Source organism: Pan troglodytes, chromosome 3 (assembly GCF_028858775.2).
Source record: "Pan troglodytes isolate AG18354 chromosome 3, NHGRI_mPanTro3-v2.0_pri, whole genome shotgun sequence".
In the NCBI taxonomy this organism is placed as follows: Eukaryota; Metazoa; Chordata; class Mammalia; order Primates; family Hominidae; genus Pan; species Pan troglodytes.
Window position 1 is genome coordinate 153,111,693 of NC_072401.2, and position 22,618 is coordinate 153,134,310.

The following is a 22,618-nucleotide window of genomic DNA, read 5'->3' on the forward strand; positions in this document are numbered from 1 at the left end:
GGGGAAGGATCTGTTCCAGGCTTCTCTTCCAGCTTCTGGTAGGTCCTTGTCTTTTGGCAGCATAACTCAAATCTTCACATGACGTTCTCCCTGCATGCTTGTCTCTGCATCCAAATTTCACCTGTTTATATAGACACCAGTCATATGGGACTAGGGCCCCACCCTATTTCAGTATGACTTTATCCTAAATAATCACATTGGCAGCAACCCTATACCAAATAGGGTCACCTTCTGAAGTACTGGGACATTAACATAGGAATATTGGGGGAACAAAATTCAACTCATGATATATACATAAATCCCTTAGAACAGCTCCTGGCATATAAAAGCACCACGTAAGTATTTGCTATTTATTGAATACATCCTGTACGTGCAGCCCTGTGTGAGATACTGAAGATATAACAGTGAATAGACACAGATCTGTCCTTAAGATCTACCATGGATAAGATCCATGGTAGATGCAGGGTGACCAACCATCCCAGTTTGTCCAAGACTGATGTGTGTTTGGGAGGTTTTGAGACACAAGACTTTCAGTGCTAACTCCATAAAAGCCCCAGGTAAACCAGGCCAAGTCATTCACCCCAGAGGTGAACAAGATAGGGAGGATATACTCTTAGAGGGAACACAGAAGAGGCATAGTGGCAAAAACTGCTAGTTTCCCCCAATATCTGTTATCTCCTTGGCATTTGGCGGTCAAGAATAGAGACGACATTCTCCAGTGTCCCATGGCATTATGCACAGCCATGTGATTATGTTCTGGCCAGTAGGAGATGGTACATATGACTTTACAAGAATGTATTGAAGGGAAGAGGCATTCCTTCTTTAGCCCTTTCCTCTGTTGACTAGAATTTGGATGTAATGGCTGGAACCAGAGCAGTCATCTTGGATCACAAGAAGAAGGCCAAATGTTGAGAAACTGAAAAAAGACTGGACTCTTGATGATTATGGAGAAGGCATATCTGCTATGAACCTCATACTTCTAGACTTCATTTATGGGGGAAAAAAAGAAACTTCTACTTTTTAAAGATATGGTTATTTTGTGTTTTCTGTTACATACTTAATATAATTCAAAGTAATACAGACATTAAATTCTGTTTTAAACAGTCATGAAGGTTGCTAAGAGGGAAAGAAAGTGTACCAAACAATAGAAACCGTGTATGTCACGCTTGCAACAAAAAGAGAATCTGGGCCGGGCACAGTGGCTCACGCCTGTAATCCCAGCACTTTGGGAGGCCAATGCGGGCAGATCACAAGGTCAGGAGATCAAGACCATCCTGGCCAACCTAGCAGATGGGGTGAAACCCCATCTCTACTAAAATACAAAAAATTAGCCGGGAGTGGTGGCGCACGTCTGTAGTCCCAGCTACGCGGGAGACTGAGGCAGGGGAATCGCCTGAACCTGGGAGGCGGAGGTTGCAGGGAGCTGAGATCACGCCACTGCACTTCAGCCTGGAGACAGAGCAAGACTCTGTCTTTAAAAAAAAAAAAAAAAGAGTCTAGAATAAATTTCGGTCTTATAGAGTGGACTAAATTATTACAAAATATCTCTAATGAATTGACGGAAATCTCCAAGGGCCAAAAATAAATAAGGAGCTAAACCAGAGTGTCAATAATAGCTGGCACACATATGATGCTATTCTAAGTGTTTTACATAGCTCAACTCACTTAATCCTAACAAAAACTCCATGAGGTAGATACTGTTTGTATCATCATCTTACAGAAAAGAAAACTGACATAAGAGTTATAGAGATATAATGATAAGGTACAATGAATGTCCAACCAGAATTCTAGAATGGAAAAGAGAAAAGAACTGAGGAAAGGCAACATTTGAAAACATAATGACTGAAAATGGTCTAGAATTAATAAATGTCATGAATCTTCAGATAAATGAAGTGCGATGAATCTCAATTTGGTCTCTAAAATAATGCTAATACAAAACACAATAGCTAAATTTATTCAATACTTAAGAGTTAGGTACTATTTTAAGTACATTACATAAATTATATCATTTAATCTTCACAGCAACTTTAAGGGATAGTTCCTGTGATTATTCCCACTTTGCAGAAAAGGAAACTGAGGCTCAGAGAAGTCAAGTAACCCTCCTAAGGACACAGAGCCTGCAAACAATAGAGCTGGATTCAAACTCAGACAATTTGATCCCAAAGAAGGCACTTTTCACATCACTTCTTTGCAAAATCTCCTCTGGGGGACAGCAAAGAGTTTGGGATATTTAAGTGGAGCAGACCAAATGGCAATTAAAGGTATAGGTCTTTTCATTGTCCAATAGAACTTCCTGTGATGATGGCAATGCTCTATATCTGTGTTGTCTAATGTGGTAGCAAGGAGCACATTTACTATTGGACACTTGAAATGTGGCTAGTGCAGCTGAAGTGCTAAATTTTAAATTTCATTTATTTTTAATTAATTAAAATTTAAATTTAAATCCCTACATGTGACTGATGGCTACCATATTGGACAGCACAGGTTCAGAGCTAGTGCAGAAATCCAATTTGAAGGCAAGGTTAATTCACTACTCCTCTTGACCTCATACTGAAATAGCTGGGTGCCTCCCAATTTTAGATGAGAAAAACTAATAAACTAAAGTTTCTTCTTAAGCAAGGAATAGTCAAAAATTACCTTTGAATAGCTTTTTATTTATTTTTTTTTTGAGATGGAGTCTTGCTCTGTTGCCCAGGCTGGAGTGCACTGGCGCTATCTTGGCTCACTGCAACCTCTACCTCCTGGGTTCAAGGGATTCTCCTGCCTCAGCCTCCTGAGTAGCTGGGATTACAGGTGTGTGCAACCATGCCTGCTAATTTTTGTATTTTTAGTAGAGACGGGGTTTCATCATGTTGGCCAGTCTGTGGTCTCAAATTCTTGACCTCAAGTGGTCTGCCCGCCTCAGCCTCCCAAGATGCTGAGATTTACAGGCATGAGCCACTGCACCTGGCCCTTTGAATAGCTTTTAATTGCCTGTAAAGAACTGTATATATATTTTGTTTATGCCACCATGTCAGGTAATGTGTATGTGTAGTGTATGTAGGAATGTTTAGAATTAGGAAACATAAAGAGAAATCTGCAAAGGCGCGAAAAGAAGTGTCCAGTGAGGTGGGAGAACCAAAAAAGGAGGCTTTTCATTAGGCAACGTGAAGAATGTGTTACAAGAAGAGAGTGCATTCTGTCAGATATTGCTGATAGCTTATTGAATGGGATAATCAAGGTAAGGTTATTGTTCATGCTATTTAAATTATTGTTCTATCCTTTCTTTTCCTCTAGTACATATAGTAGAATACAGACAAGTTAAATGCACATATCATGTGAACACATGATAAATACATATGTATACATGTGTACATACACACTGTAAACTTCCTTGAGGTATAAAACATTATATTAGTTTTCTATTGCCTCATATGAAATTACTACAAATTTAGCAGCTTAATAACAGCATCCAGTTATTAGCTGACAGTTCTGCCTAGGCTGGGTCAAATAGGTTTCTGGTTAGGGTCTCACAAAGTCAAAATCAAGGTGTGGCCTAAGGCAGGCTCTTATCTGGACGTTCTGGAGAATAATCTATTCCCACGCTCATTCAAGTTGCTGGCAGAATTCACTTCCTTGTGGTTGTGGGACTGAAGTTACCATTTTCTTGCTGGCTCTCAGTTCCCAGAAGCCACTCTTGGGTTCTTTCCACATGGCCCCTCCATCTTCAAGTCAGTAACGGTACACTGAATCCCTCTTGTGCTTTGAATCCCAGCTTTGTCGTCTGCAACCATCTAGAGAAAATTCTCTGCTTTTAAAGGTTTCATATGTGTATGTTAGGCCCATCCAAAATAATCTTCACACAACATAGCATAATGGTAGTGGTGATATCTCATTATATTCTCAGGTTCCACCCACAGTCAGAAGGATGAGGATTGTTGGGGGTCATTTTAGAAGTCCATCTACCACAAACATTATCTCACCTACCTTCAAAATTTGTCAGTTGAGAAAGTTCTTCAACCTAAGAAATTTCCTAAACAGAGTGCTTTTCTGAATTAATAATGTCTTAAAAATCAGTGAAATACAATTATACAAAGTCTGTATTTAAAAGCCAGCTGAGATTTGTTGAACTCCTGTTATGGATTAGGTACTGTCTGAGGCACAGGGGATACAGAAGTGAATAAAGCAGACATAGCTCCTAATGGCTCCTCCTTACTACTCTATCTTTGACTCCTTGTTTGCTTTGTCCCCCATTTCAATCAGACTGCAACCTCAAATGCCTTCAAGGACCAAGATAATATAACTGAGCAAGACAATGAGGAAATGGGAAGATCAGGTGAATGGGAGAGCTGACGCCCATTTGAGAAGGGCAGCAGCAAGTCAGTTGCTACAGGAATGTGGAACCAGTTTTTTCTTTTCAATTTTCTTTCTTTCTTCTTCTTTTTTTTTTTTTTAGAGACAGGGTCTTGCTTTGTTGCTCAGGTTGGAGGGCAGTGGCATGATCATAGCTCACTGCAGCCTTGAGCTCCTGGGCTTAAGTGATCCTCCCACCTCTGCCTCCCAAGGTATTGGGATTACAGGTGTGAACCACCACACCTGGCCTGGGACCAGTCTTGACAAGAATTCTGGTGATGACAGCAGAACTCAACAGAGTACCCAAAGCAACAGGTCACAAAAGGGTTCTTGGGGCCAATGCAAATAAGTCTATTAGCAGATATCCTGTCCCAAAAATGCCATGATAGAAAAAAGGAGAAAAGCGCTGTACTGGGAAATAATAGGGGTACGCAGGTATCAGACAGTAGCCAGAGGAGCTGAAACACAGAGATGCCTGAACTGGACACCACACAGAGCACTGAGCAATAAAGCAAGGTATTGCCCGTTATGTATTCAGAGAAAATGACAGGTTTTGGGTTCATGCTTAGGAATGCTGAGGTTGGCCTTGCTGGGGGTTCTCTACTTTATGGCCTTATCTTTCCTGCTTCTCTGAATGGAAGAGCTGCCAAACAGGACCACTAGCCATTCTCTGTGCTGACCTACAAAAACTCCAACACCAGCCAGGACCAGTGACTCACGCCTGTAATCCTAGCACTTTGGGAGGCCAAGGCAGGCAGATCACAAGGTCAGGAGATCGAGACCATCCTGGCCAACATAGTGAAACCCCATCTCTATTAAAAATACAAAAATTAACTGGGCGTGGTGGCGCACGCCTGTATTCCCAGCTACTCAGAAGGCTGAGGCAGAAGAATCGCTTGAACTCGGGAGGCAGAGGTTGCAGTGAGCCGAGATCTTGCCACTGCACTCCAGCCTGGCGACAGAGCGAGACTCCATCTCAAAAAAAAAAAAAAACCCAAAACAAAAACAAAAAACACCAACACCAGTGCTCAGCCCTCAGCCTGGAGCACCATCCGGCTCTGCTCCACTAGTGAACATCCTCCACATCTTCCTGGCTCAATTAGAGACTCTGCCTTCCTTAGGAAGCATCTCCTGAACCCCCTCTTCTCCCCAACCTAAATCCTGTTTCTCCTCTCTTTAGCCCCTATGCCACTTTCTACCTCCCCTTGTGAACATTTCACACTTGTCTGGTACAATTGTCCGTAGATGCATGTCATTCACCGAAATATTGCCAAGTGCTCCATACCTCCAGAAAAGAAAAATTACTAATCTTACTCTATGCCTTACATCTTAGTATTACATCTTACCATCTTTCATATTAATATTGCATGCCCTTGCTACAAAGTGTGATCCATGGACCAGCAGCGTCAGCATTACCTGACAGCTTAAATACAGAATATCAGCTCCACCCCAGACCCATTGCGTCAGACTCTACATTTTAATAAGATCCCCAGGTGATTCACATGCACAGTAAACTTTGAGAAGCACTGCTCTATGCACTCACCAGTGCAAACCTATTGCAATGTAATGATTAAAATGTCTAACTTGAACACTTTGGTATAATTTTCTAGTATTATCAGACTGTAAACTCCACCAGTGCAGGGACTGTGTTTGCCTTTATCATGACTGCATTCTTAGAGCCTGACACCAAGCTAGGTACAGAGTAAATCCTCAGTAAAAACTGATTAAATAAGTAAATAATATTGGCAGAAAACGTGTACGTTTTTATTATGAGAACAAGAAGATATGCTATTAAAATGACCTCTTTTGGTTGGGCATGGTGGCTCATGCCTGTAATCCCAGCACTTTGAGAGGCCGAGGCAGGTGGATCACTTGAGGTCAGGAGTTCAAGACGAGCCTTGCCAACATGGTGAAACTCTGTCTCTACTAAAAATGCAAAAATTAGCCGGGTGTGGTGGTGCACGCCTATAATCCCAGCTACTCGGGAGCCTTTGGCAGGAGAATGGCTTGAACCCAGGAGTCAGAGGGTGCAGTGAGCTGAGATCCTGTCACTGCAATCCAGCCTGGGTGACAGAGCAAGACTCTGCATGAAAAAAACAAAACAAAAAAAAACACCTCTTTTGGTTTGCTTTCATCTAAGTTATACTTTAAAATATATCAGATTAAATAGGTATTGATAATGTTCTTGAATTGTTCTTAATTGAAACTCAATGCTAATGCATTTTCTGTTATATTAAAATCAATACCAAATGTATTATTTAAAAAGCTAGGTGGAAATAATATTCTTCTTCCCCCAGTAGAGTACAAATAGCACCCTGCTCCTTCACTTTAAATCATATGATGTTTTCAACGGTGTAATAGAGATCAAAGGTAAATTTTCTATTTATTTATATTTCTCAAAATAAAGAGGCCATAGGATGATGAAAGTAAATGTCCTCATTTGCAAGCAATCCAACAATCTGGGGAAAAGAGTGAGTGAGTCTTCTTTAAGGACTTGTTCAATTTCAACATAATTTTCTGAACCTTCTGTTTGAATTGGTGTTTATTCACAAAACTTGTTATGTATGGAATCTTGATTACTGTGCTTCCCTCTAATTTTGCTTCTGAAAGACAAACATTTTTGCTTACCTTTGCTTATGTAGTGTCTCCATAGTAATTGTCAGAACTCTTCCTCAGCAACAAACCCACCACATTGACCTTAGCAAGACCAAAAATGTCTTACACAGAGCTTGTCTTATTCTGTGCATTCCAAAGGGAATGTTCAGCTTCAGCAATTCTTAGAGCTAAATATCATGAGCAAAGTAGTGGGACTGACATATTTTACGAGCGTTAGTACTTGGAGGCCCTTTCATAGCCTGGCCATGACCAGCATCCACTGCCCACTGTTCCCCTCCCCACCCTCTGCTGGTCACTGTCCTCAACACAGCCTTCTCTTTAATGTCTCCACCTGGGCTAAGATAGCAGGAATGAAGAGAAAAGATGGACTTTGGACAAACTCAGGTTCACTTCCTCATCCTGTGATTTTAACTGCTCTGAACTGTTTATTGATCAGTAAAGTAAGAGATAGCAATAACTAGGCCAGGTGCGGTGGCTCACACCTGTAATCCCAGCACTTTAGGAGGCCGAGGTGGGCAGATCACCTGACGTCAGGAATTCGAGACTAACCTGGCTAACATGGTGAAACCCTGTTTCTACTAAAAATACAAAAAATTAGCCTGGCATGGTGGCATGTGCCTGTAATCCCAGCTACTTGGGAGGCTGAGGCAGGAGAATTGCTTGAACCCGGGAGGTGGAGGTTGCAGTGTGCCAAGATTGCGCCATTGCACTACAGCCTGGGCAAAAAGAGAGAAACTCAGTCTCAAAAAAAAAAAAAAAAAGAAAAGAAAGAAAAAAGAAAGAAATCGCAACATCTAGCATTCAGAGCTGTTGTAAGGACTAAGTGAAGTAATAATGGTTAGCATTTAATGGGCACTTATGTTCGATGATTGTGCCAAATGCCCAATATTGAGAATTCTTTTTTTTTTTTTTTGAAACAGAGTCTCGCTCTGTTGCCCAGGCTGGAGTGCAATGGTGAGATCTTGGCTCACTGCAACCTCCACTTCCCGGGTTCAAGCCATTCTCCTGCCTTAGCCCCACAAGCAGCTGGGACTATAGGCATGCACCACCATGCCCAACTAATTTTTGTACTTTTAGTAGAGACGGGGTTTCACCATGTTGGCCAGGCTGGTCTCGAATTCCTGACTTAAAGTGGTGGCTTACTCCTATAATCCCAGCACTTTGGGAGGCCAAGGCAGGATGATCGCTTGAGTCCAGGAGTTTGAGACCAGCCTGGGCAACATGGCGAGACCCTGTCTCTATATAATAAAAGAAAATTTTTTTTTTGAGACAGAGTTTCGCTCTTTTGCCCAGGCTGGAGTGCAATGGTGTGATCTCAGCTCACTGCAACTTCCGCCTCCTGGGTTCAAACGATTCTCCTGCCTCAGCCTCCTGAGTAGCTGGGATTACAGGCGCCCACCACAATGACCAGCTATTTTTTGTATTTTTAGTAGAGACACGGTTTCACCATGTTGGCCAGGCTGGTCTCAAACTCCTGACCTTGTGATCCGCCTGCCTCGGCCTCCCAAAGTGCTGGGATTACAGGTGTGAGCCACTGCGCCCAGCTCAAAATAAAAAAAATTTAAAAATTAGCTGGGCACAGCATTGCATGCCTGTGATCCCAGCTACTTGGGAGGCTGAGTCAGGAGGATCACTTGAGCCCAGGAGGTCAAAGCTGCAGTGAGCCATGTTGGTGCCACTGCACTTCAGCTTGAGCAACAGAGCAAGACCCTGTCTCAAAAATAGACATAAATAAATAAATAATAAAGCCTATAAATTATTTTTAAATAAAAAATTAGAATAATATGAACATAATAGCTTTAAAGTAGAAGACAGGCTCTATAATAATTACATCCAGCAAATATTTATTTACTGTCTATTCTGTGCTAGGCTTGGTGCTAGGTAGTGGAGTCATGTAAATGGAAGACCTTGTCTCTTCAGGGGATTTCAGTCCCATGCGAAACAGAGAGATAAAGAGATAATTTCCAATACACTGTGACAGGCTCAGGTATGCACAGAGGAAGCACATCTAATCCAGGCTGAGAAGGAGCTGTGGCTAGGGCAGGGAATTCTTGCTGGAGGAGGTTCTGCCTGAACTGAGTCTTAAAAACAAGCGGGCATTAACCAGGCAAAAAAGAGAGGAGGGTCTAAGAAGAGATTTCCAGGCATGATCAAAATAGAGAGTTATGAACACAGTATTCAGTGACTTACAAATAGTGAAATATTGCTGTGGCCAAGAGAAAAGGATTATACGGGCAACAGGTGAAGCTGGTGAGATAAGCAGAGGTAAAATTATAAATAGTCTGTGTGTGTACCACGCCAAGAGACCCATTGATGGGGCATAAAGATCCATGGAAAGGTTTTTTTTTTTTTTTTTTTTTGAGATGGAGTCTCGCTCTGTTGCCTAGGCTGGAATGCAGTGGTGCAATCTTGGCTCGCTGCAACCTCCGCCTCCTGGGTTCAAGTTATTCTACTGCCTCAGCCTCCTGAGTAGCTGAGATTATAAGCATGTGCCACCATGCCTGGCTAATTTTTGTATTTTTAGTAGAGACGGGTTTCACCATGTTGGTCAGGCTGGTCTCAAACTTGTGACCTTGTGATCCGCCCGCCTCAGCCTCCCAAAGTGCTGGGACTACAGGTGTAAGCCACCATGCCCGGCCTCCCACAGAAGGGTTTTAAGCAGCAGAGTGAACGGGTGGCCAGGAAGAGCAATGAGAAGGGCTAGTATTTTTTGTTTGTTTGTTTTGTTTTGTTTTTTTCTTGAGAGAGAGTCTCACACTGTCACCCATGCTGGAGTGCAGTGGTGCAATCTCAGCTCACTGCAACCTCCACCTCCCAGGTTCAAGCAATTCTCGTGCCTCAGCCTCCGGAGTAGCTGGGACTACAGGCACACGCCATCACACCCAGCTAATTTTTGTATTTTTTAGTAGAGATGGGGTTTCACCGTGGTTGGCCAGGCTGTGGTTTTGAACTCCTGGCCTCAAGTGACCCGCCCACCTCGGCCTCCCAAAGTGCTGGGATTACAGGCGTGAGCCACTGCGCCTGGCCAGGGCCAGTATTTTGAATTCATCTTTCTGTTTTTATCAAACCCTCCATTTCTGGGCAGCATTGCTGCTATCACTTAGGTCATTTGTTTCCTTGGAAAAGGTCTGGGAGCTGGCAGTCAAGGAAAATTTGGATTGGAGATTTTAGCGGCCAAATGGAGATGGAGTTGGGCATGAAATAGAGGCAGAGAACACGGATGCTTTATCTGGCTGCTCATGGCCCATCGAGGCTGCTTTTCTACAACACAGACTCTTTCCATTTCAATCCACTACTCATCAGCTCAACCCTGAGGATGCCATCTCCATAGTTCCAGAAGAGGACATAATTGAAATATGTAAGGAATATCGCCATAAATTGTTCTTTTCTTCTCAAATCTTTTATTGATCACTGTATGTGGTTAATATAGAAACTGAAGAGCAAGCACAAAGCCAGATGCATATGAAAAAAACATGAAGGTACTATTAAACAAGATCTTGTAGAAGATAAGCTGAGTAGAATTTCTGGGCCATAAACTGGCTTCAGCTTCCATGAAAGTGTATAGGAGCCACTTCTGGGGAAATCAGTGGGCAAGGTCATGGGTGAGATCTGGGAAACAGAACTTAACTAAGGTTGGAGCAACTGGAAGGTGGCCTGGGTGCAGGACATCTGGCAAGACTATGGTCAGGGAGAGGGTTGCTCCGTATTTTCTGCTTCTAAGTTCACCAAAGCCCATCTCCAGTTCTGGAGTAGATCAAAGAAGAAAACTTCTATGGGATTTAATGAGTGTCCTCAGCTTATCCAGGCAGTAGGTCATAGTGGGCAACAGATGGGTAGGAGAAGAGAAACGCCATCAAAACATGAATAAGGCAAATCAAATACAAACAGCAACCTGGAATAGGCTCATACAGGCATTTGATCTGCAGGTTTTAAAAAGTACTAAAATGGTAGTTGACATCTTAGTGATAGCCTCTGCTGATGCATCTTCTTTCTGGCATTGCATTGTTCTAATTTGGAGTTGTTGCCCTCTACATCTGATATACAGCTAGTAGACCATCATCCTCAGGACTCCCTTCTATTTCCTTAGCGGGATCTTCTGTTTTCCTATAATCCATACCTTCTTCCTTCTTGATTTTCTCCATCTTTTTAATTTAGCACATCTTAGCTTAGCTTCTTAAGAAAGGAAAAGATTCTTGAGAATTTATGTATATTTCACCTTTATTCCTTTTTAAAAAACTTTTTTTAGAGACAGACTCTTGCTCTATTGCCCAGGCTGGAGCACAGTTGTGCAATCATAGCTCACTGCAGCCTTGAATTCCTGGACTCAAGTGACCCTCCCACCTCAGCCTCCCAAGTGGCTAGGACAGCTGGTGCATGCCACCATGCCTGGATTCTACCTTTATTCTTGATGAACCATTTGGCTGGGTATAGAATTCTACCCAGAAAATAATTTTCCTTTAGAAATTTGGAGGCATTGCCCCACCGTCTCTAGCTTCAGGGTTGTTGTTAAGAAGTCTGATGCCATCTGGATTTCTACTTCTTTGGATGTGCTTTTTCTCTTTGGAAGTTTTGGGTATTTTGTCTTTGTGCCTGGCATTCTAAAGCTTCATGATAATATGCTTTGTATGGGTCTGCTTCCCTTCACTGAGCTGAGTACTTAGTGGGCCCTTTCAATCTGGCAATTTAGGTCTTTCTGTTACCTTTCATGTTACAGGATTTCTTAAGATGTTTGGTAATCCTGGTTGTCTGCTCGTATTCAAGGGTGAGAAAGCAAAAAGCTGCATAGTAGAAGCCCTGTGCTTTGGGGAAGACCTGTTGCCCAGGAACTTTACTGTAAGATGAAATGGGTAGGCTCTTTGTTGGGGAATTCTAACCACACCCTATCCTCCTCCATATTACCTCTTATCACTATCTTTGGGGATTTTTTTTTTCCTTTTGGACTGGTCATATTCCTTTAAGAAGGCTTTTCCAATCTTCCGCTTGGAAGGTGAGAGGATCTGAGCATTTAGCATGACTGCATTAATTAATTAATCCCAGTTTTCTCTCTAGAGTCCCTATCCCCTTCAGCTATGGCTAAGAAGTGGACAAACCTCTGCATCTGTTAGGACGGAGGAGGGGCAGTTACCCAGTAGAAAGGAGTAGAGAGCATGCATATAAGAAGTACTACTACTTTTTAAGTAGTTCCCAGCCTCCAACCAGTTCCCTTATTTTATTCCTTCTTCATCTTCACTCTATATCCTGAGGATTTTGCAATGCCAGTAACTTAGCATTTGGTTTTCTCAGGTCTGCTAAGTCCTTTATCACTATTCTCTGGCCTCCAAAATTCTGTTGCTATTGCTTCATCTCATTCTCTCCTTGTTCTTGAGGGTTTTAGTGGGGTTCTGGAGGGAATCAAATTACATGCATTTGTTTAATCCATCATCTCTACCTGGAATCAACTGTCAAACATTCCAAAAAAACTGAGATTTATTTATCTACTAAATACTGAGTGTCTGTGATGTTTCTGGCACTTTGATAAATGCAGGAGATGAACTATGATTTATCTTCATAGTGATAACTGATGCTCTAACATAGTGTTTTGAAAAGAAAAATGTGCCTTTCCTCGCTACCATCCTGAAATTCTATTTTGTGAAGATTGGTAAATGCTGGGGTTATTTTGGGCTAGGGCAGCTTCATAACTGATACTGATTTTAAACAACATCTAGAAGATTTGGATCATTTCTGATATCACCCACCCACCCGTCCACCCCGGATGTATTTCTGAGTGTCAGTGAGTGAACTGGCCTAATACCTAATTCTAAGAGTGTATGCCGACTTATCTTAAAGGCCATTCATTCTGAACACTGCATAAAGCAAGATCAAACACCTCAAGCTCTGACTGAAGGGTGAGTATGCAGCTGTCTTAACAAAATTTTTATATACCCTTGATTGTGTCTCTGGTCCTGGTGGCAATTTATTCTAGATCTTGTCTTCAAAGTTTGGCAATCACAATGATATGATAACAGGAGGGAGGTTTAACATTTATTGAGTGCCTACTATGTATCAAGCAGTGGCCTTGATACTTCACAATTAGTAACTCATTTAACGTTATTCCTTAATAAATTCATAAGCACAGCAAAATTCTCCTGGAGCAAAGCAAATAGTTCAAGCATATGTCACTTTCTTTTCATTGTTCTCTTCACTCAGAATTCAAACTCCAGTTCTACATTTTTGTATTCTATTGTATAAATCTCTTGATGCCAAACAGACATATTTGTACAAATCACATGCATATGAGGGTATGCTCTCAGAAATGTTGATAACCCTACTCTACCCTGTTTTTATATTCCAACAGATAAACCGTATACACCTAGCAGCATGGCCCAGTTGCTCTGGTGGTAGGTTTGGTGCACCCATGGAACAGAAAGAGGCCAGGCAGGCTCCCATCAGGACCAAATCCCATGAGCTACAGTGGCTGCCATCTTTTGCCTGAAACACCAGTGTCCACTGGTGATAAGGTTTTACTTTGAGAAAACTTTCTTTTGGCCTCCAAACTTTGTCCTGACATTGAGAGGATGCACAGTTTTGTTTTGTTTTTTAATGGATTGTGTCATCTTAAATTTCTGGCCCTGACTATTGATCAGAGTCTATGATGAACTGGCAAAGAGAAAATTATCTCTGCTTGTTACTGGTATCTTACACTGGCAAAGAACTGAACGATTTCTGGAGTTCTTCATCTTTTACATGAGTCAGGAAAATCACACATTTGGAGCAACTATCAGTAATAATGACATTAATAATTACATTTTATTTTTGTGAAGGTTACAAAGCAATATTATGCAAACTAGTTCCCATCAATATCCTTGAACTTGGTATTCTTTGATTTATAACTGTGTGAGTCAAAGATTATACTGTAAAATCATTAAAGACTAACACAATAAACATCAGCTAATGATTTTCCAATCTCAGTTTAAAGGTATGGTTTATGTTGAAAATTCCCCACCCCTGTAATAGAACCCCCTCAAAAATCATGAGAACAAGGAATTATAGCAAATAAGCTGTTTGAGCCTTAGAAGCAGTACCTTAAGACAGAAACATAAAATCTCGGTGAGGGAAGAAACGCTGAAGGTCAAACATCTACCTAAATCCTGCTCTACATTCAAATATTCTTCCTCAGGGGAAGGCTCTAAACGCTCCTAAAAGCATTTTGCATTTCCTAGATAGTGGATTCTCTGTCTAAGCCAGTGGGTTCACAGGAGTAGGAGGGAGAATTGGGGGCAGTGGATAATAAGGAATTAGAAAAGGAGAAGAGGAAGGGAGAGAAATGGGAACTGCCTTAGGGAGAGAAGAGTGGAAAGTTTACAGGCACACTCGTTTTATTGAGCTTCACTTTATTGCACTTCGCAGATACTATATTTTTTACAAATGGAAGGTTGGAGCAAGTCTATCCATGCCATTTTCCCAACAGCACATACTCACTTTGTGTCTCTGTGTCACGTTTTGGTATTCTTGCAATATTTCAAACTCGTTCCCAGTTTGTATATCTGTTAGGATGATTTGTGGTCAGCAATCTTTGGTGCTACTATTGTAACTCTTTGGAGGGCTCCACAAACCATGCCCACATAAGACGGCAAACTTAATTGATAAATATTGTGTGTGTTCTGACTGCTCCACCGACCAACCATTCCCACTTCTCTTTCTGTCTTCTCAGTCCTCCCTGTTCCCCAAGACACAACAATATTGAAATTAGACCAGTGAATAACCCTACAATAATCTTGGGCGACATAGTGAGACCCTGTCTCTAGAAAACATTTAAAATTATTAACTGGGCTAGGCCGGGTGCAGTGGCTCACACCTGTAATCCCAGCACTTTGGGAGGCCGAGGCGAGCAGATCACCTGAGGTCAGGAGTTTGAGATAAGACTGGCCAACATAGTGAAACCCTGTTTCTACTAAAAATACAAAAATCAGCTGGGCGTGGTGGTGGGCACCTGTAATTCCAGCTACTCAGGAGGCTGAGGCAAGAGAATCGCTTAAATCCAGAAGGTGGAGGTTGCAGTAAGCTGAGATTGCACCATTGCACTCCAGTGTGGGCAAGAAGAGTGAAACACTATCTGAAAAAAAAAAAAAAATTAGCTGGGCTTTGTGGTGAGCACCTGTAGACCCAGCTACTTGGGAAGCTGAGGTGGAAGGATCACTTGAACTCAGGAGGTCAAGGCCGCAGTGAGCCGTGTTCACACCACTGCACTCCAGCCTGGCTGATAAAGTGAGACCCTGTCCCCCAAACAAACAAACAACAACAACAACAACAAACCCCTACAATGGTCTCTAAGTGCCAAGTGAAAGGAAAAGTTGCATGTCTCTCACTTTATTTATTTATTCGTTTATTTTTGTAGGGATTATGTCTCTCACCTTAAATAAAAAGCTACAAATGATTACGCTTATTAAGGAAAGCATGTCAAAAGATAGGCTGGGTGTGGTGGCTCATGCCTATAATCCCAGCACTTTGGGAGGCCAAGGCGGGAGGATCACTTGAAGACAGGAGTTTAAGACAAGACTGGGCAATACAGTGAGGCCCTGTCTCTAAAAAAAAAATTTGTTTTTTAATTAGCCAGGCATGGTGGCATGTGCCTGCTGCCTGTGGTACCAGCTACGTGGGAGACTGAGGTGGGGGGGTTACTTGGGCCCAGGAGGTTGGGGTTGCAGTGTGCTGTGACTGCACTACTGCACTCCAGCCAGGGTGACAGAGTGAGACTCTGTCTCAAAAAAAAAAAGCTAAGATAGGCCAAAAGCTAGGCTTCTTGCACCAGTCAAGTTGTGAATTTAAAGGAAAAGTTCTTGAAGGAAATTAAATGTGCTACTTCAGTGAACACACAAAGGACAAAAAAAAGTGAAACAGCCTTATTACTGACATGGAGAGAGTCTGATAGAAGATCAAACCAGCCACAACATTCCTTTAAGCCAAAGCCTAATCCAGAGCAAGGTCCTAACTGTCTTTAATTCTATGAAGGCTGAGAGAGGTAAGGAAGCTGCAGGAAAAAAGTAGGAAGCTACTTTTTCCTGAGATTTAAGGAAAGACGCCATCTCTGTAATATAAAAGTGCAAAGCGAACCAAGTGCTAATGGAGAAGCTGCAGCAAGTGATCCAGAAGATCCAGCTAAGATAATTGATGAAGGTGGCTACACTAAACAACAGATTTTCTTTTTTTTTTTTTTTTTTTTTTGAGACGGAGTCTCATCCTGTCGCCAGGTTGGAGTGCAGTGGCGCGATTTCGGCTCCCTGCAACCTCCACCTCTCGGGTTCAAGTGATTCTCCTGCCTCAGCCTCCTGATTAACTGGTCTTAGAGGCACCCGCCACCACGCCTGGCTAATTTTTGTATTTTTAGTAGAGACGGGGTTTCACCAAGTTTGCCAGGATGGTCTCGATCTCTTGACCTTGTTATCTGCCCGCCTTGACCTCCCAAAGTGCTGGGATTACAGGCCTGAGCCACTGCGCCCAGCCAACAGATTTTCAATGTAGGTAAGACAGCCTTATATTGGAAGAAGATGGCATTTAGGACTTTACTAGTTAGAAAGAAGTCAATGCCTGGCTCCAAAGGACAGGCTGACTGCCTTGTAAGGGGCTAAAACAGCTGGTGACTTTAAGTTGAAACGAATAATCATTTACCATTTCTAGAATTCTAGGCCCCTTAAGAATTATGCAGCTGAGCACAGTGGCTCACATCTGTAATCCCAGCACTTTGGGAGGCTGAGGCAAGTGGATTGGGCAACATTGCAAAACCCTGTCTTCACAAAAATAAAAATAAATTAGCTGGGCATGGTGGCATGCACCTGCAGTCCAAGCTACTTGGGAGGCTGAGGTGGGAGAACTGATTGAGGCAGGGGCTGTGATGATTGCACCACTGCGCTGCAGCATGGGCAACAGAGTAGACTCAAAAAAAAAAAAAAAAAAAAAGAAAAAGAAAAAGAATTATGCTAAATCTGCTTGGTCTGTGCTCTGTCAATGGAACAATAAAGCCTGGATGACAGCACATCTGTTTACTGTATGGTTTACTGAATATTTTAACTCTACTATTAAAATGTACTGCTCAGAAAAAAAAGATTCCTTTCAAAATATTACTGCTCATTTACAATGCACCTAGTCACCCGAGAGCTCTGATGGAGACGTACAAGGAGATTCATGCTGTTTTCATGCCTGCTAACACAACATCCATTCTGTAGCCCATGGATCAAAGGGTCATTTTGACTTTCAAGTCTTATTACCTGAGAAATACATTTTGTAAGGCTATTACTGCCATAGATAGTGATTCTTCTGATAGATCTGGGCAAAGTAAATGGCCAGATGATTCAAAGGATGAGGTCACCATATCAACACTGAGTTTGGAAGAATTTGATTCCAACCCTCATGGATGACTTTGAGGGGTTCAAGACTTCAGTGGAGAAAGTCATTACAAATATGGTGGAAATAGTAAAAGGATTAGAATAAGTGGCGTCCAAAGATGTGACTGAATTGCTGGAATCTCAGGATAAAACTTGAATGGATGAGGAATTGTTTCTTCTGCATAAGCAAAGGAAGTGGTTTTTTGAGATAAAACTTACTCCTGGTGAAAATAACGTGAATATTGTTGAAATGATAACAAAGTATTGAGAATATTACATAAACTCAGTTGATAAAGCAGTGGCAGAGTTTGATAGGATTGACTCCAATTTTGAAAGAAGTTCTACTGTGGGGAAGATGCTACCAAACAGCATTGCATACTACAGAAAATTCTTTTGTGAAAGAAAGAGACAATCGATGTGGCAAACTTTGTGGTTATCTTAAGAAATTGCCACAGCCACCCAAACCTTCTGCAACCATCATCCTGATCTGTCAACAGCCATCAATCTAAAGGCAAGTCCCTACACCAGTGAAAAGAGTATGTCTCACTGAAGTATCAGGTGATCATTAGCATATTTTAGCAATAAAGTATTTTAAAATTAACGTATGTAGATTTTTTCAGACATAATGTTATTGCACAGTTAGTAGACTACAATGTACTATAAACATGACTTTTATATGTGCTGAGAAGCCCAAAAAATTGTGACACGCTTTATTATGGTGATCTGGAAAAGAACCCACAATCTCCAAGGTATGCCTGTATGTTTTTCAGGGGACACTGACCCCCCTCACCATGGACCAAGCAGAGCTGGTGATGTGGAGATACACAGAGAGAGAAAATAGACTCAGCATTCAGGGAGTTTACAGCTTAGTGCAGAGGGAAGAACCTCTTGCATGAAGCAGTTAAATTTAGAATCTGCCACTGAGTCACTGGTAAACTCTGAGAACTGGACTAGTAAAATAAAGGCAAATCAGATTATACTGGATACAGATACTCTCAGATACAGGTACTTGAAAGGGACCAAACAACTCTCAGGCCAAGCACATGATTTGTTCAGAGCAGAATTGGGAGATGTTAACTTATCTACATAAAGAGTTTGGGCCGGGTGTGTGGCTCACGCTTGTAATACCAGCATTTTGGGAGGCCAAGGCAGACAGATCCCTTGAGGCCAGGAGTTCGAGACCAGCCTGGCCAACATGGCAAAACCTCGTCTCTATTAAAAATAGAAAAATTAGCCACCTGTGGTGGTGCGCACCTGTAGTCCCAGCTACTCGGTAGGCCGAGGCAGGAGAATTGCTTGAACCCAGGAGGCAGAGGTTACAGTGAGCCAAGATCTCACCACTACTCCAGCGTGGTGACAGAGCAACAGTCCGTCTCACACACAAAAAAAAGTTTGGTCACCAGTTGGAGGGGACCAACTGGTTGCAAGTTAGGACCAAAAAAGCAAGTCTGAGGGTCTCTTGGATGCCTAATCCCATTCTGAGGAGAGACCCAAACACTGGCTTCAGAGAAGTTCCCAGTTGTGGAGACGGCCTCACAGGGGCCTGCAGGTGCCACAACCAGGACTGCCTGCCATCCTTTGCTGTAAGCCCACTCTTAGCAACACCTTCTGCATGATCTGGTGTTGCAGGTACATCTCCGTGAAGTTTTCCTGGGTAGTATTTCCACCTCCTGGTTAGCATTAACCACTCCCTTCTCTGTCTCCACATTTATTGTGTACATACCTCTCTTGTGGACCAACCATACTGTGTCCAGAATTGGTTCCTTCCGGTGGGTTCTTGGTCTGGCTGACTTCAAGAATGAAGCCGCGGACCCTCGCGGTAAGTGTTACAGTTCTTACAGATGGTACGTCTGGAGTTTGTTCCTTCAGATGTTCAGATGTGTCTGGAGTTTTTTCCTTCCGGTGGGTTTGTGGTCTTGCTTGACTTCAGGAGTGAAGCCGCAGACCTTCGCAGTGAGTGTTACAGCTCTTAAAGGTGGTGCGTCCAGAGTTGTTTGTTCCTCCCGGTGGGTTCGTGGTCTCTCTGACTTCAGGAGCGAAGCTGCAGACCTTTGCAGTGAGTGTTAGGGCTCTTAAAGGTGGCGCGTCAGGAGTTGTTTGTTCCTCCCGGTGGGTTCATGGTCTCGCTGGCTTCAGGAGTGAAGCTGCAGACCTTCACAGTGTTACAGCTCATAAAAGTAGTGCAGACCCAGAGAGTGAGCAGCAGCAAGATTTACTGTGAAGAGAGAAAGAACAAAGCTACCACAGCATGAAAGGGGACCGTAAGTTGCTACTGCTGGCGCTGGTAGCCAGCTTTTATTCCCTTTTTTGGCCCCGCCCACATCCTGCTGATCGGTCCATTTTACAGAGCACTGATTGGTCCATTTTACAGAGTGCTGATTAGTCCGTTTTTACAGAGTGCTGATTGGTGCAATTACAAACCTTTAGCTAGACACAGAGCACTGATTGGTGCGTTTTTACAGAGTGCTGATTGGTGCGCTTACAAACCTTTAGCTAGACACAGAGCACTGATTGGTGTGTTTACAATCCTTTAGCTAGACAGAAAAGTTCTCCAAGTCCCCACCCGACCCAGAAGCCCAGCTGGCTTCACCTCTCAATACCACACAGTATTTGTAATGCTTGGTTTACACATCTGTCTCGCCTACCATATTGGAAGACAAGGAGCAAATCCTAGACATTTTTGTGTTCTTGGTGCCCCTGCCCAGTGCTTGGCACTCAGCAGATGCTCAGTCAATATTTGAATGACTGGATGAGTGAGTGAGTGAATGAGTGAATAAATGAATGAATGATAAATGATCAAATAAATAAAAGGGTACGTGGAAAATTAATGTGAGCAAAGAGTTCAAGTCCACACTGTACCCAGGGAACAATGCTAAGAATGACCTGCACGAAGCCTGTGTGAAAAGAATCAAAAGAAAGTAGATTAATAGAGTTAGGCCAGGTAATTAAAGGCCTTGAGTGCCAATAAACGTTCCTTTGTTTATTCATTCATTCCCCTAAAACATGCTGTTAACTTTTTTAGGTTTTGTCTCTATCCTTAGAGAGTACGGAACTGAGGGGAGAGGATGCCCTCACTACAGCTACATTCAAAGGCAGATGGTGGCAAGGGGCAGAGAGGCACAACTAAGGGGCCGTGGAGGTTCAAGGATCAATAAGTCACTTTTGGTTGTGCTGACAGAGAAGCATTTGAGTTGGACTTCAAGGGTAAGAGGACCAGCAAAAGGCACGGCATCAGCAGGGTAGCAGAGGTGGGATTGTGCAAGCAATATAGGGAGGCTGAGAATGGCGCCCCATGGCTAAAGCAAATCAGGAATCAGAGGGGCAAGATAGAAGATAAAGAAGATAAAAATGTAAGAGAGGTGGTTCATGCCTGTAATCCCAATACTTTTTTTTTTACTTTAAGTTCTGGGATACATGTGCTGAATGTGCAGGTTTGTTACATAGGTATACATGTGCCATGGTGCTTTGCTGCACCTATCAACCTGTCATCTAGGTTTTAAGCCCCACTTGCATTAAGTATTTGTCCTAATGCTCTCCCTGCCCTTGCCCCCATCCCCTGACAGGCCCTGGTGTGTGACGTTCCCCTCCCTGTGTCCATGTGTTCTTACTGTTCAGCTCCCACTTCTGAGTGAGAACATGGTGTTTGGTTTTCTGTGCCAGTGTTAGTTTGCTGAGGATGATGGTTTTCAGCTTCATCCACGTCCCTGCGAAGGATATAAACTAATGTTTTTTCATGGCGGCATAGTATTCCATGGCGTGTATGTGCCACATTTTCTTTATCCAGTCTATCCAATCCCAATACTTTTGAGGCCAAGGCAAGAGGATTGCTTGAGCCCAGAAGTAGGAGACCAGCCTGGGCAACACAGTGAGATTCTGTCTCTACAAAAATTTTTCAAAAATTAGCCGGTTATGGTGGTGCATGCCTGTAGTCCCAGCTACTGGTAAGGCTGAGGTGGGAGGATCACTTGAACCCAGGAGTTGGAGGCTGCAGTAAGCCGTGATCATGCCACTGCTTTCCAGCAGTGACAGAGCTGAGGCAGAGCAAGACCCTGTCTCAAAACAAACAAACAAACAAAAAAGATGTAACAGGAGGTTAGGTGAGCCTTGCAGGGTGTTTGTCAGGCTAGGCTGAGTGCACTTATTTCAGGAGGAGCTGGGGAGCGTGTGGTGACTTGCTGTAGGTTTGGGTAGGGCTAATTACTATAGGCACTGAGAGCTGTCAGCCCAGCCCTGGATACAAAGGCGAGGTAAATCTTTTTGACAGGCTTACCTAAGGTTTTGAATTTTTTTTACTGTATAATTAAGTGTCAAATGCTGAGGTAGTTTCTGAGGTTTTTGTATAAAAACTCGTTCTTCTCAGGTTGCCCTTTCATGGCACCAGATACTGTCATTATCATTGTGTAGTGTTTGAAGACAGACCTCGGCTGAGACAGATAACCATAGACCTAGAACATGGTAGGTTCTCCCCTGCCTAGTTAGGACACCCTTGATCATGGGGTCAGTGAAGCCTCTAGAAAATGTACTATGAAAACTTTCAGTTTATCAGTACTTGGCACATATTAAACCTCAGTTACTGTTAGCCCAGGTATGGCTGTACTTACATTTGGGAAAAACATTTCATGTTCTGTAGTCTTAGAACAGAATACAAGTGTATTTTTCAGGATTCCATTGGTTCTAAGTGACAGCCAAAACCACTTATGCCTTGCATTAGATTTATTGGAGAGATACTGAAGTAGCTCACAGAACTGAAAGAAAAGCCAGAAGTAGGCAGCTCTGGGTGCTTGGAGATGATAGCTGGGCCAAGGCTGCCCAGATTGTCTATTTACCATTCCCTCTGCCAGTGGGGAGCAGGACTTCTGGCAGCCCCAGATTCACGTCCTTCCTGCATCGTGACCTAAGAGGCAAGAATGAGCCTCCTCTCTATAGCTCCAGTAGACAATTCTGGATAAAGGCTTGGAACTCCTTGGTTTGATCTGTGTGCCTCCTGCCCTCACACTGAAGTGTGGTGGGTGGGGTGATGGGGACAGAGCACCATGATCAACTCAGCATGGGTTATATGCCCTCCCCTGTGGTCAGGGAGTCTGGGACTCTGCCAGAGGAGTGGGGAAGATAGCAGGTACACAAAGACAACAACTACTATGCAAAGGCAAAAAGTCCCGTGTAGGTGCTCATTTGACTTTGGCTGGAACTCTGAGGGTTTCCTGATTCAAATTCCAAAGACTTAAATTTTTGACTGGGTTCCACTCAACAAAGTATGAATCAATGATGTTCCCATACTTCAGTGTACCTTAATTATGTCTTAATTACTTCAG

General features: G+C 42.8%; 1 protein-coding gene across 12 annotated transcripts in view; it reads right to left on the reverse strand.

Annotated features, from left to right (window-relative positions):
* Positions 1–22,618, reverse strand: part of SH3D19 (SH3 domain containing 19) — a 277,157-nt gene that overhangs the window by 203,798 nt on the left and 50,741 nt on the right. For 10 of the 12 annotated variants that reach the window (XM_063809097.1, XM_063809086.1, XM_063809096.1 and 7 more), the window contains one exon: positions 19,030–19,521. The gene's annotated coding sequence lies outside the window, so the exon portion shown is untranslated. Of the gene's footprint in view, positions 1–19,029; positions 19,522–22,618 lie in introns of those variants that run through there. The other 2 variants (XM_054683909.2, XM_063809077.1) reach the window with 2 other exon arrangements.